Genomic DNA, 13,681 nt, shown 5'->3' with positions numbered 1-13,681 from the left:
AATTCTCATCACTTGGTGTTTTTAAAAGGTAAGCATGAAAAACTCAAAACCAAGTAGCAAAATATAACCTCAATCATAGAATTCAACAAAGATGATCTAAAAACATTCATGCTAAAATAGCATTTAGGCAATAAGGGGCAGCAATGTATAGCAAACAAAGTCAACAATCCAACACTTATGATGAAAATAGGGAGAATAAAGTGAAAACTAAACTAAGACTAACTAATCAACTAACTAACTAACTAATTAACTAACCAAAATAAATGGTTATCAATGGTGTTTGGAAGTGTTGGATGAGGGGTAGAAGGAGGGAAGAAGAAAGGAGAAGGAAAGAAATGGAAAGAGGAGAAGAAAATAAATGTAGTGAAGGAAGGACGCGACGCGTACGCGCAGATGGCACGTCCGCGTAGATGGCTTATTTCGAGAGTGGCGCGTACACGTCATGTGCGCGTGTGCGCAAGTGGGGTTGTGACAAAGGCACAATATTGGCACAGCGCAGGCACAACTCTCGGGTTAATGTATGGAAGGTGGAACTTCTCAATCCACGCATACGCGCACATGGCGCGTCCGCGCGGAATGGCCAAAAAGCTTGGGCACGCGTACGCGTACCATACGCGTATGCGTGGATGGTGCTATGTTTTTCAAAAAATTTTTTGCTATGTTTTTGCACCAATCCAAGCATTCCAAACCTCCAAACAGCTACCAAAACACCATAAAACCTTATTTAACATACTAAACTACTAAATATACTCAACAAACTAATCAAAACATGAAATTAAACTACTTTTACCAATATGTACAAAAGAGAAAAATGAAAAGAATTTACCATGGTGGGGTGTCTCCCACCTAGCACTTTTGTTTATTGTCCTTAAGTTAGACTTATGGGGAGCTCCTCTCAAGGTGGCTTGTGCTTGAATTCATCTTGGAACTCCCACCAATGCTTGGTTCTCCATTGTGCCCCAAGATTTCTCATGGATTGAGCCAAGTGTTGATGGAGTTCTTCACAAGCTTGGGGCTCCCAAAGTTGATCCTCTTTTTCTAATCCAGGATCCCACACTTTATTTTCACACCCGTCTTGAAGTTGATCATCATTATTAGTCCATCCGGATGGTGAACAAGATGAATTCTCTATATAGTGGCCAATAATCCTCCTAGACCCATCTATTTGAGCACTACTCCACCCTTTATATCTCATGTTTGATGCATCAACCATAATGAGTCTTGATTTGCAACACCCACCACAAAACATCTTTCGCTTACGCTTCATCCCACAAAGCATCCTAAGTTGACCATCCGTTTCAAGCAAGCCATACTCAAGTGGGACAATAAAACTAATAGAAATGAATTTTACCCACTCAAGTGAAGGAGTAGATGGCAACCTAGGCAAAGATGATTCCATAGTTCTTGACAAAGCGTATTCCACTCCCATCCTTCTATTTCTAAGGACTTCCACCTCTTTACAAGATTTTTCAAATGTAATCCTTTGTTCATCAATTTTATCTACGCCTTTCCCCTTACACAGATCATAATAGAGAGGGTGAGAAAAATTTACCTCCTCAATGCTTTCAAATCTAACTGGAGAAGGTTCTTCATGCTCAAAGGATTCTTCACCACTAAGACTTGATGCTTGATCTTCATCACCAAGGGAACTCAATTCTTGCTCTATCCCATCCAAGTCTTCATATGGAATATGCCTTGGAAGGTGTGCACTTTTCTCCCTAGCATCAATTTCAATAATCTTGGAGGGGTTTTCTTCAACTCTATGTTCCCATGGAGGCTCCGCATCCCCTAAGTCTTCAACCATTTCTTCCTTTTCTTCGATAATCCTAGCTTCCTCCAATTGTTCCAACACAAAGTAACTTCCCTCATTTCCCACTGGAGTTTTCAATCTCTCTTTCATGTTGTGTTCTTCATTCGATTCTCCACATGTAGCCATGGGAGTTCCTTGAGTGTTCAAGCATTGGGAGGATAATTGATTTGTTACCGCATCCAAGGCGGCCATGAAATTTTGCACATCCCTTTTCATCTCTTCTTGCCCTTGAACAAGAACACTAAGGGTTTCATCCATTAGAGATTGGGGTGGATGGAAAGGTTCATCAATTTGGAGGAGAGGTTCATAGTAGGAAGGTGGTTCTTCTTGGTAGAGTTGTGGTGGTTAAATATTTTCCATTCTTTCCACTTGTTGCACAACACACTCCATGATTGCTTGAAATTGATCCAATGCTTCCTTGAGATGATCCCTTGACTCTTGTTCCTCTTGGATATCATGAGTAGGATCATAGGGCTCTTGGATTAAAGGACATGAGTATTCTTCCATGGGAAGTTGTGGTGGAAAGTAGTATTCATCTTGTGGTTGGAAATTTTCATATATTGGAGGTGGTTCATTTTGGTAATAATATGGAGGGGGTGACTCTTGAAAATGTTGATGTTGGAGTAGTGGTGGCTCTATGTCTGGTTCATATGGCTCATATGGTTGTTGGTAGGATGGATATGGATTAGGGTCATATGAAGGTGGTTGGTAAGAAGGGGCTTGTGAGTATGGTTGAGAGTTATGTTGAGGGTATGGATCATAGGCATATGGTGGTGGTTCTTGAAAGTCACAAGTGAATTCACCATAGTCATTGGATTGGTATACATTATAGAATGGCTCTTCTTCATAGTGCATTGGTAGAGGTTGTTGCCATGATGATTGGTCATATGCATATGGCTCCTCCCACCTTTGGTTGTCCCATCCTTGATACACATTCTCATTGTAGTTTTCATCACCTACAACATAGTTGTAATCACACTCATAGCCACAGTGAGAATTCATAATGGCAAGAGAAAACAAAAATCAAAAGATAGTAGAAAACAAGAGAAACAAAATTCTACAACTAGCAAATAAAGCAAAAAGCAAGATATTCACACTATTCACATATGTACAATAACCAATAATATCATACCATTGCAAATGAATTCTCGTTGCAAGTATAGTTCCTAAACCAAACAATAATCTTTTCATACAAAAAGTTGTTTGTCACTAGTACAAACCCCTAAAATTTATAAACCGAAGTATTGAACCTCGGGTCGTTCTCCCTAGGAATTACAATAAAGTGTCTTGTTATTGGTTGTGAGTTATTTTGGGGTTTTTGAGATTTTAGACAAGAAATATAAATGGCAAAGGAAATAAACTAACAACTAACAAAGCTCTTGGCAAGATATAAGTACTAGAAGTCCTATCCTAGTTATCCTCCTCAATTGTGATAACAAATTGTCCATTACTCCCACTTAGTTAACCTCTAACCATGGAGGAAAGTCAAGTGGATGAATCAATTTGATTCCTCAAGTCCTAATCAACTCCTAAAGGAAAGACTAGCTTTAGAGGCATTCAAATCAATTAGCAACTTCTAATTATCAATCAACAAAGGAATTAGATAACTCAAGAGTCACTAATCACTCTACCTAGGCCAAGAGGAACAAAACCTACACTAAAATCCAACCAAGCATTTCATCAAACACTTGGAAGGCACACAAGAAAAGCATAGTAAATTGACAACAAGAATGAAATCTAACAATAATTATTGAAAGGAATTAACAACAACAATTAAAAGAAACACATTTATTATGAATTACCTTGAATTGAATGGAAAGAAAATAGAAGGGATAAGAGTAGATCTACAACAAAGTATAAGAACAACATAAAGGAAATTACAACAAAAGAATAGAGGAAGATGAATGTAACAACAAGGAATTGAAAGGTAGAAGTAGAAGAAAGAATGAACGAAAACCTAGATCTAAGAACTAAACATAATCCTAATTCTAGAGAGAAGTGAGAGATTCTCTCTCTAGAAACTAACTCTAACTACTAAACTAAGCTAAACTAAACTAATGATCAAAAGTATATTGATTCCCCTTCAATCCTTGGCTTAAATAGCATCAGAAATGAGTTAGATTGGGCCCACAAGGCTTTAGAATTCGCTGGCCACGTATTACTTTAAGTGGATCATATGGCAGCAACGACACATGCGCGTACAGTGTGCGTACGCATCACCACACGTGTAGCAACTATAGAAAATCTTATATCATTTCAAAGCCCCGGATGTTAGCTTTCCAACCCAACTAGAACCATATCATTTGGACCTCTGTAGCTCAAGTTATGGTCAATTAAGTGCGAAGAGATCGACTTGACAGCTTTTGCGATTCCATCATTTCTTCATGAGTTCTCCATTTCTACATGTTTTTCCTTTATTCCCTTTATCCAATCTTTGCCTCCTAAATCTGAAATCACTTAACAAACATATCAAGACATCTAATGGAATCAAAGGTAAATTAAATTTAGCTATTTTAAGACCTAAAAAGCATGTTTTCACTCTTAAGCACAATTATGTAGAACCTATGCACAATTACTCAAGAGGGGGGTGAATTGAGTATTGCAACAACAATGAATCTTTTTGCGAAAGTTAAAGACAATATACAAAAGTGTTATTGTACTAGTATTTTTCCAAGAGCTTAACTCAATTGCTAAGCATTTATAAGGAGCTTTTACTTTCCAATAGACACCAACTCAAATAAATTGATCAAGCTTTTCACCAATCGGACTTAAGCTACTCCTTAAGTACTTACGAAGCTACTTTTCGATCACAATTTATTTGCTCAAAGGTAAAAGACAATAATATTGAAGAGATGAGTTTGGAGAGATGCAAACGCTATTTAGAGTGGTTCGGCACAATCCTTGTCCTACGTCCACTTTCTTTCTCAATCGCAATTGAGAAGTTCCACTATTGCCAAGCTTCAAGGTGCTCGCGCAAAACCTTTTACAACCCGAGTCCTTAGTTTCTAACACCTCACGGTATATGATCACCACTCGTATACTAACCCACTCCACTTAGAGATACCTTCTCTAAGATTTGCCTTGAGTACTTAGTATACCTCTTTGGTATCCTCACCGACTATAGTGTTTATAACTCTTGACTCAACCTTGGAGATCACACTCCAATTTACAAAGTGTACAAGAAAACAATTCTCAAAGAATTGTTGAGATGAAATGAGTACTCTCTAGAAGAGTGTATGATTACAAGTTTAGCACTATTGAACCAATTGATATTGCTCTCTCAAATTGTGTATTATAACACCTTAAAAAAATGTGTAGAATGAAAGAATATGAACAAGATAGTTTGCAAATACTCAAGTATATGAAATAAGGCTTCAATCCATCTATTTATAGACTCCCCAAACCTTAGAAACATTGGGGAGTTAGTGGGATGGAGCCTTTTTGTCAAAACTAGCCGTTTTTTTATGTTTTTGAATCATTTGCATCGATGCATAACACTTTGCATCGATGCAAATGTGTCTTTGAAGCTGAAATTTGAATTTTCAGCTAGGTTGCATCGATGCAACAAGTCGTTGCATGCTTTGCATCGATGCAAGATAAGTGTGCATCGATGCAATCCTTAAAGAATGGCTTAAAATCACTTCAAAATACTTAGGATTGATCTCAAACTTGTTGGAGTCAATTTCTATGCTTTTGTACCTTTGAAAACAAGTTTTAAACCATTTGGCTAGCATCGAATTGCAAGATGTACATCAAAACATTTTGTGAGTGTGTGTTGAGAGATTTAGCAATTGGTTCTTAACAAGAAGTTACCTAAGTCCTAAGACACTATACTTGTCTTCAAATGTTGTGGACTTGAGTTTCTTGTTGTTGTTGTGTTGCTTTCAACTCTTCATTCCTCAACGTTGAATGTTGGTTGATCTTTCAACATGCTTGTTCATTCAAGTTGTTTGTTGGTTTGTCTTTCATGTCGTTTGTTGGTTTGTCATTCATCAAAACCTACGAATACAAACTTCGCATACAAGCAACATGATTTACAATTTTCCCCTTTTTGATAATGACAAACCAATTTTGAGGATATGCATTTATAAATGATTTTGAAAGCAACAATAATGCACTTTATTTTATAGAAAGCTTTGGAGAAGACTTCACAAAAAAAATGTTGCAGGAGTTCCCCCTAAATATGTGCATTTTTTCCCTTAAAGGGCGTTTATCAAAGAAAACGATTTAGATATCAAAGTTTTTGCTTAGCGGAAGTCTTTTTGAAATCATTGTTTCGCAAACTTATTTCTTCTTTTCAAATCCTCAAACTTCTTCTTTTTCAAAAGTTCAAAACTTCAAATATCCTCAAACTTCTCTTCCCCCTTTTGACATTATCAAAAAGAAAGGAGTTTGAAATGTGTCATAGAAGCATGCATAAAACAATGAATTTTTTTAAGTTCAATTTCTCTATTAATCTCAAGGATGAGATATTCCCCCTTTCAAAAAGAATTTGATTTCCTCTTTTTATATATAACAAGCATGCATAATTCCCCCTAAAGAAGTGAAATATATCAAAGCATGCATATTAACTTAAAATAGGGGTACCAAGCCTATTTTGAGTTATTCACCAAATAAGCATACAAGCATTAATCATTAAACAAAATTATGAAGGAAATATCAAAGTATTTAAACCATAATAGAAATCCTTAGCTTACTAGGAGTTAGTTTAACAATTCATATAATCAAATAAACATAAAGCAATAAAAAGTGACTTGATGAAGAGGAGACAATCAATCTTGGTCTTCATCATCATCATTATCCTCTTCATACGGTAGGTGGATGCCGAAATGCTCATATAAGTCATCAATACGACGATCCAAGCGACCCGTGCGATGATCTGCACGAGACACACGACGATTAAGTGCTTCAAGTTGCCTACCATGCTCTACTTCAATCCTTTGGATGTTTTGGTTGATGGATTGTAATTCTCTCATTACATCAACCAAGGAGGGTGGTTCTTGAGCTTGAGGTGCTTGTGGAGGAGCTTGCTCTTGAGGACCTTGTTCATCAACATTTCTTCTTCCCATTTTGTTGAGAATATGAGTGTTGATACAAGATTGAGGTGGTACTTCCTTGGCAATCTCATTTGATACATCAATACCAACATAATCAAAGACTTTAGACCATAGGCAAAGGAATCCTAATCCACCATTCCTATCCTTCATCTTGAGCCTAATCATATGTTGTACTATAAAGTATGGCCAATTAATCTTAATCCCATTCATCATAGCCCACATGACAATCAAATCTTCATCATTTACATTCGCATGCCCGGATATTCTAGGTTGCAATATATAGGTGACTAGATATAACAAAATTCTATGTTCCGCACTCATTGAATTGCAACTAATTTTGGAGTGAGCTCCTTGTACAAGGTTGAACAAATGCATGGCATTGTCCTTTGAATAACCCCATTCATCAATTGGGGTTTTACCACCTTGAAACAAGTCACCTTGATTTGGCAACTCCCAAATGGTGGCTAACTCATCACCATCTAGCCTATAATCCTTTCTTCCTATCTTGAAGAATAATGTGAAATTTGATTCATCTTCCTCATCAATCTCAATCATGAGTGTACTATAGGCTATGGCAACTAAATCCAGATAATATTTACTCTTAATTTGAACAAAATCCATGAGGCCTTGATGAACTAGAATAGCCTTAAGAGTATCAAACTTATGAATGACAAGAAGGGTCGGATCCAAATACCTCGGAGGAATTTCCTTTCTTCCGGCGAGCCTTGCCTCATAGAATTGAAGATCTTCATTAGAAGCAAAGTACCTTGCCAAAGGATGATCATTTGGAGGTGGAACCACACTTGAAGAGCCTTTTGACTTCTTGATGGTTCTCTTGATTCTAGGCATTGTGGATGATTTTGTTTTATGGGTTTTGTAGAGGAGAATGTGGGGACTTCAAATATGTAATTTGTTTGTAGTGGGTATCTAAGTTTTGTGAGTTGTATGAAGCTATATGTGAGCTTGTTTTGGAGGTTATGGAGGTTTGAATGTGGGGATATGAGTTGTGAGGTTGAAGATGATGAAAAAGTGGGGTTTTGTTGCTCAAAAATGCCAAATTCACGTGTTTTTGTGCAATTTGGTCGTGTTTGCATTGATGCAATAGGCTTTGCATCGATGCACATAGCACGTTGTGTGCTTTGCATCGATGCAAAGCTTGGTTGCATCGATGCAACATGCATCATTTTGCCCAAAATCACCAAATTTTCATCCTTTGGTGGTTCTTTCTTCAATCCTTTGAGTTCCATCATGTATATACTCACTTAAACCATTATAAACTTCAATTTGTTGATCCTCCATTGTTTATAATCTTCAAATTCTTCAATCTACCTCAAGATTAATCACTCATTCATCAACTCATAAACCTACAAAACAATGGCTAATTGGATATCTCCAATGCTTAAGTTAGTAAGAGATACAAAAATAGCAATATAAATACAATGAATTCAAACAAATCATATTAGATTAGAATCCAAGATACCAAGTTCATTTCGGATGTTAAAAAAACTTTCTTTACATAAAGGTTTAGTGAAGATGTCCGCTAGTTGTTTACTAGTTTCGACAAATTCAATAACCACATCACCCTTTTGAACATGGTCTCTTATGAAGTGATGTCTAATCTCAATATGCTTGGTTCTTGAATGTTGAACCGGATTCTTGGTTAAATTTATTGCACTAGTATTATCACATTTGATAGGAATGTGATCAAGCATGAGTCCATAGTCCATAAGTTGTTGTTTCATCCATAAAATTTGGGCGCAACAACTACCGGCGGCTACATACTCGGCTTCGGCGGTAGACAAGGCTACACTTACTTGTTTCTTACTATGCCATGAAACAAGAGAGTTTCCTAGCAAGTGACAAGTGCCGCTAGTGCTTTTCCTATCCAATTTGCAACCGGCAAAATCGGAATCGGAATAACCAATCAAATCACAAGTGGATCCTTTCGGATACCACAATCCAACATTTAATGTTCCTATGAGATACTTCATAATCCTTTTCACCGCACTTAAGTGAGATTCATTAGGATTAGCTTGGTATCTCACACACATGCATACACTAAACATGATATCTGGCCTACTTGCCGTTAGATAAAGTAATGATCCTATCATGCCTCTATACTTCTTTACATCTATGCTTTTACCTTGTTCATCTTTGTCAAGGTAGCAAGTAGTGCTCATTGGTGTGTCCATTGCCTTAGCATTGTCCATTCCAAATCTTTTGAGCAATTCCTTGCAATATTTGGTTTGGCTAACGAAAGTTCCTTCTTTTCCTTGTTTGATTTGAAGACCAAGGAAGAAGTTGAGTTCGCCCATTATGGACATTTCAAATTCACTTTGCATGAGGTTTGAGAAAAACTTGCAAAGTGATTCGTTAGTTGAACCAAATATTATGTCATCGACGTAAACTTGTACCAAAAGGATATTTTTGTTTTCAATCAAGATAAATAAAGTTGTATCAACTTTTCCTCTTCTAAAACCCTTTTCTATTAAAAACTTGCTCAAACGTTCATACCAAGCTCTTAGAGCTTGTTTAAGACCATAAAGAGCTTTCTTGAGTTTAAAAACATGATTAGGATTTTCATAATCCTCAAAACCGGGAGGTTGTTCAACATATACTTCTTCTTGAATGAAACCATTAAGAAAGGCACTCTTAACATCCATTTGATAAAGTTTGAAGTTATAAGAGGATGCAAAAGCAAGTAACATCCTAATTGCTTCTAATCTAGCTACGGGAGCATAAGTTTCATCATAATCAATGCCTTCCTCTTGATTATAACCTTTAGCTACTAATCTAGCTTTGTTTCTAACAATTGTACCATTTTCATCGAGTTTATTTCTAAAAATCCATTTTGTTCCTACAATTGTTTGATTACTTGGTTTAGGCACCAATTCCCAAACGTCATTTCGTTTGAATTGGTTAAGCTCCTCTTGCATTGCCATAGCCAAATGTTCATCATCAATTGCGGACTCAATGGTAGATGGTTCAATTTGAGAAACAAAAGCACTATAGCAAATAAATTTCTAAAAGTGGATCGAGTTGTTACCCCTTTCGAAACATCACCAATGACGTTGTCTAGAGGATGATCCTTTGAAGTACGCCAATCCTTTGGAAGTGCATTTATTTGTGCTTGTGATGGTTCAATTTCTTCAACTTGAACACTATCCTTTGTTGAGCTTGTAGAGGCTTCATTTAAATCTTTTTCTTTGTCTTCACCATTCAAATTTAGTGAATCAAAGTTTTCTACATTTTCATCAAAATCTTTTCTAGCACAACAACGGTTAGTTTCATCAAAAGCGACATGAATACTTTCTTCCATAGTCATGATGCGTTTATTATATACTCTAAAAGCTTTGCTAGTTAAAGAGTAGCCTAAGAAGATTCCTTCATCAGCCTTAGCATCAAATTTGCCTAAGTTATCTTTTCCATTATTTAGAATAAAGCATTTACAACCAAAGACGTGAAGGTGCGAAATATTTGGCTTTCTTCCTTTGTACAATTCGTACGGTATTTTCTTAAGAATAGGTCGAATGATAATCCTATTCATAACATAACACGCGGTACTAACCACATTCGCCCAAAAGTACTTAGGAATATTAGCCTCATTGAGCATAGTTCTCGCCATTTCTTCTAAATGACGATTTTTCCTTTCAACCACACCATTTTGTTGTGGTGTTCTAGGAGAGGAAAAATTATGCTCAATGCCATTTTCTTCACAAAAAGTTTCAAAAAGATTGTTTTCAAATTCTCCACCATGATCACTTCTAATAGATGATATATGCAAATTCTTTTCATTTTGAATAACTTTGGCTAATCTTTTGAATGCTCGAAATGCATCACTCTTGTTTGCTAGGAACAAGGTCCATGTAAATCGAGAGTAATCATCAACAATAACTAAAGCATAGTAATTGCCACCAAAGCTCATAGTCCTAGAAGGACCAAATAAATCCATGTGCAAAAGTTGTAATGGCCTTGTTGTTGAAACAATGTTTTTGGATTTAAAAGAGGCCTTTACTTGTTTTCCCTTTTGACATGCGTCGCAAAGGACGTCTTTTTCAAAACGTAGCTTTGGTAAGCCAATTACTAACTCTTTAGAGACCAACTTGCTAAGATGGTCCATGTTAGCATGAGCTACTCTACGATGCCATAACCAAGTTTCATCATTTTTACTAACAAGGCATTTCACATCATTTGAGGAAACTTCATTTAGATTAATCATGTATACATTGTCAACACGGTGCCCAATTAGCACAATTTCATTAGTGTCTTGCCTTTTTATCAAACAACATTTTGAATCAAAGGTGACTAAGTTTCCTTTGTCACAAAGTTGGCTAACACTAATGAGATTATGTTTGAGACCTTTGACAAGTATAACATTATCTATGGAGGTAGAAGAATTTTTACCAACTTTTCCAATGCCGATTACTTTGCCGGTGTTGTTGTCTCCATAGATCACGTTTCCTCCGTTTGTAGGCTCTATTGCGGTGAACTTTGATTCATCGCCGGTCATGTGTTTGGAGCATCCACTATCAACATACCAATTTGTATCCTTAGCTCCAACACGTACCTACAAAACAATTAAAATTGGGATTTAGGTACCCAAGTGAATTTGGGTCCTTGATGGTTAGTATGAGCATAATGCCCATAAGGTGCCCATCTCGTATCTTGACTACGAAAGTTTATATGTTTAATTCTAGTAAAGCATACGGGTGCTATATGACCTACTTTATTACAATAATGACATATGACATTTGGATTATGCATCCTATGCATGTTTCTAAATGGTTGCCTAGGTTGTTTCCTAAATGCAACATCTTTTGATCTATATGCATTGTGATTATAATTTCTAAATGAAGCATGTTGAGGAGGATGTTTAAAGGCTTCATTCCTTTTAGGCATGCTTGCCTTTTGGGCTTGCGGTTGCCTAATAGGAGTTTTAGCATTTTTAAATTTTCCTTTTTCAAAACCTAAACCTTCCTTATTATGAACATGCTTTTGGTTTTTCAACATTTTATCCAAGTTCTTTGAAGATTCATTGAACTTAGCTAAAGTGTTCTTAAGATTTGTAATTTCATTTTCATGCATTTTATAAGATTTGTATGGATCACTACTTGTGCTACACTTATCTTTTCCAAGATTGATATTCTCGTTTTTCAACATCTCATTTTGTTTTAAAAGATCCATATTCTTTTTCTTTAGGAGAGAATAATCTTGGGTAAGTTTTGTGTACACCTCAAGTAAGGCATCATATTCATCTTGTAAATTAAAAGAAGTGGAGTTGTCATCACTAACCTTTTCTTCGCTTGCCATTAAGCAAAGATTTGCAACCTCGTCGTCATCGGAGTCGGATTCATCCTCGTTCTCCCATGATATGTATGCTTTCTCCTTCTTCTTAAATTTCTTGTTTTTGTCCTCCTTTTGAAGTTTTGGACAATTGGGTTTGATGTGTCCAACTTCTCCACACTCATAGCATTTTGGTACCTTTGTTTTGCTCTTGAAGTTTTTCTTCATTGCAAACTTATTGAATCTTTTTAATAAGAGTGCAAATTCTTCATCTCCTTCTTCTTCATTATCATCACTCTCTTCTTGTAGTGATGTTGTTTTAAGGGCGAGACTTTTCTTCTTGCTTTCTTCACCTTTTTGTCTATTTAGCATAGTCATTTCATAGGTGAGAAGATTACCTCGTAGTTGATCAAATGTAAGTTGATCATAGAGCCTTCCTTCCACAATGGCGTTCACTTTGGAGTTCCATTTTGGTGTAAGGCTTGTAAGCACCTTGGTCACAATTTGTTTATCATTGTATTTTGTGCCAAGCATGCTTAGATTGTTGAAGATCTTGGAGAGTCTTTCAAGAGCTTCTTCAATGCTCTCTTCATCTTTCATTTTAAAATTTTCCCATTCATGAACCAACATAAATACCTTTGATTCTTTAACGTGGTCGGTTCCTTCGTAAGTGATTTGGAGTTTATCCCAAATCTCTTTAGCGGTTTCACATGTAGAGATCTTCATATAATCATGCTCGTTAAGTGCACAATGAATGAAGTTGATGGCTTTATCATTCATTGCCACTTTCTTCCAATCATCGTCACTATATTCATCTTCTCCTTTCGGTACTTGCTTTGAGACGGAGACTTCTCCTTCTTTAGCGCTTGTTGTCTTTGTTGGAATGTGATTTCCATTCTCAATCACTTTCCAAATTCTCACATCTTGAGAACGGATCCAAATTCTCATCTTATTTTTCCAATAAGAGTAATTTGTTCCGCTAAAAAGAGGAGGTCTATCGGTTGAGTTACCTTCGCTAGTGTTGTTGTTGTTAAAGCTTGTGCTTGCCATGATCTTTTCCCTTAAACGGTTAAGTCTTTCAAAGGGTTAAGCTCTGATACCACTTGTAGAACCTATGCACAATTACTCAAGAGGGGGGGTGAATTGAGTATTGCAACAACAATGAATCTTTTTGCGAAAGTTAAAGACAATATACAAAAGTGTTATTGTACTAGTATTTTTCCAAGAGCTTAACTCAATTGCTAAGCATTTATAAGGAGCTTTTACTTTCCAATAGACACCAACTCAAATAAATTGATCAAGCTTTTCACCAATCGGACTTAAGCTACTCCTTAAGTACTTACGAAGCTACTTTTCGATCACAATTTATTTGCTCAAAGATAAAAGACAATAATATTGAAGAGATGAGTTTGGAGAGATGCAAACGCTATTTAGAGTGGTTCGGCACAATCCTTGTCCTACGTCCACTTTCTTTCTCAATCGCAATTGAGAAGTTCCACTATTGCCAAGCTTCAAGGTGCTCGCGCAAAAC

Source organism: Arachis hypogaea, chromosome 3 (assembly GCF_003086295.3).
Source record: "Arachis hypogaea cultivar Tifrunner chromosome 3, arahy.Tifrunner.gnm2.J5K5, whole genome shotgun sequence".
Classification (NCBI taxonomy): domain Eukaryota; kingdom Viridiplantae; phylum Streptophyta; class Magnoliopsida; order Fabales; family Fabaceae; genus Arachis; species Arachis hypogaea.
Note: the sequence above shows the minus strand (reverse complement) of the source record.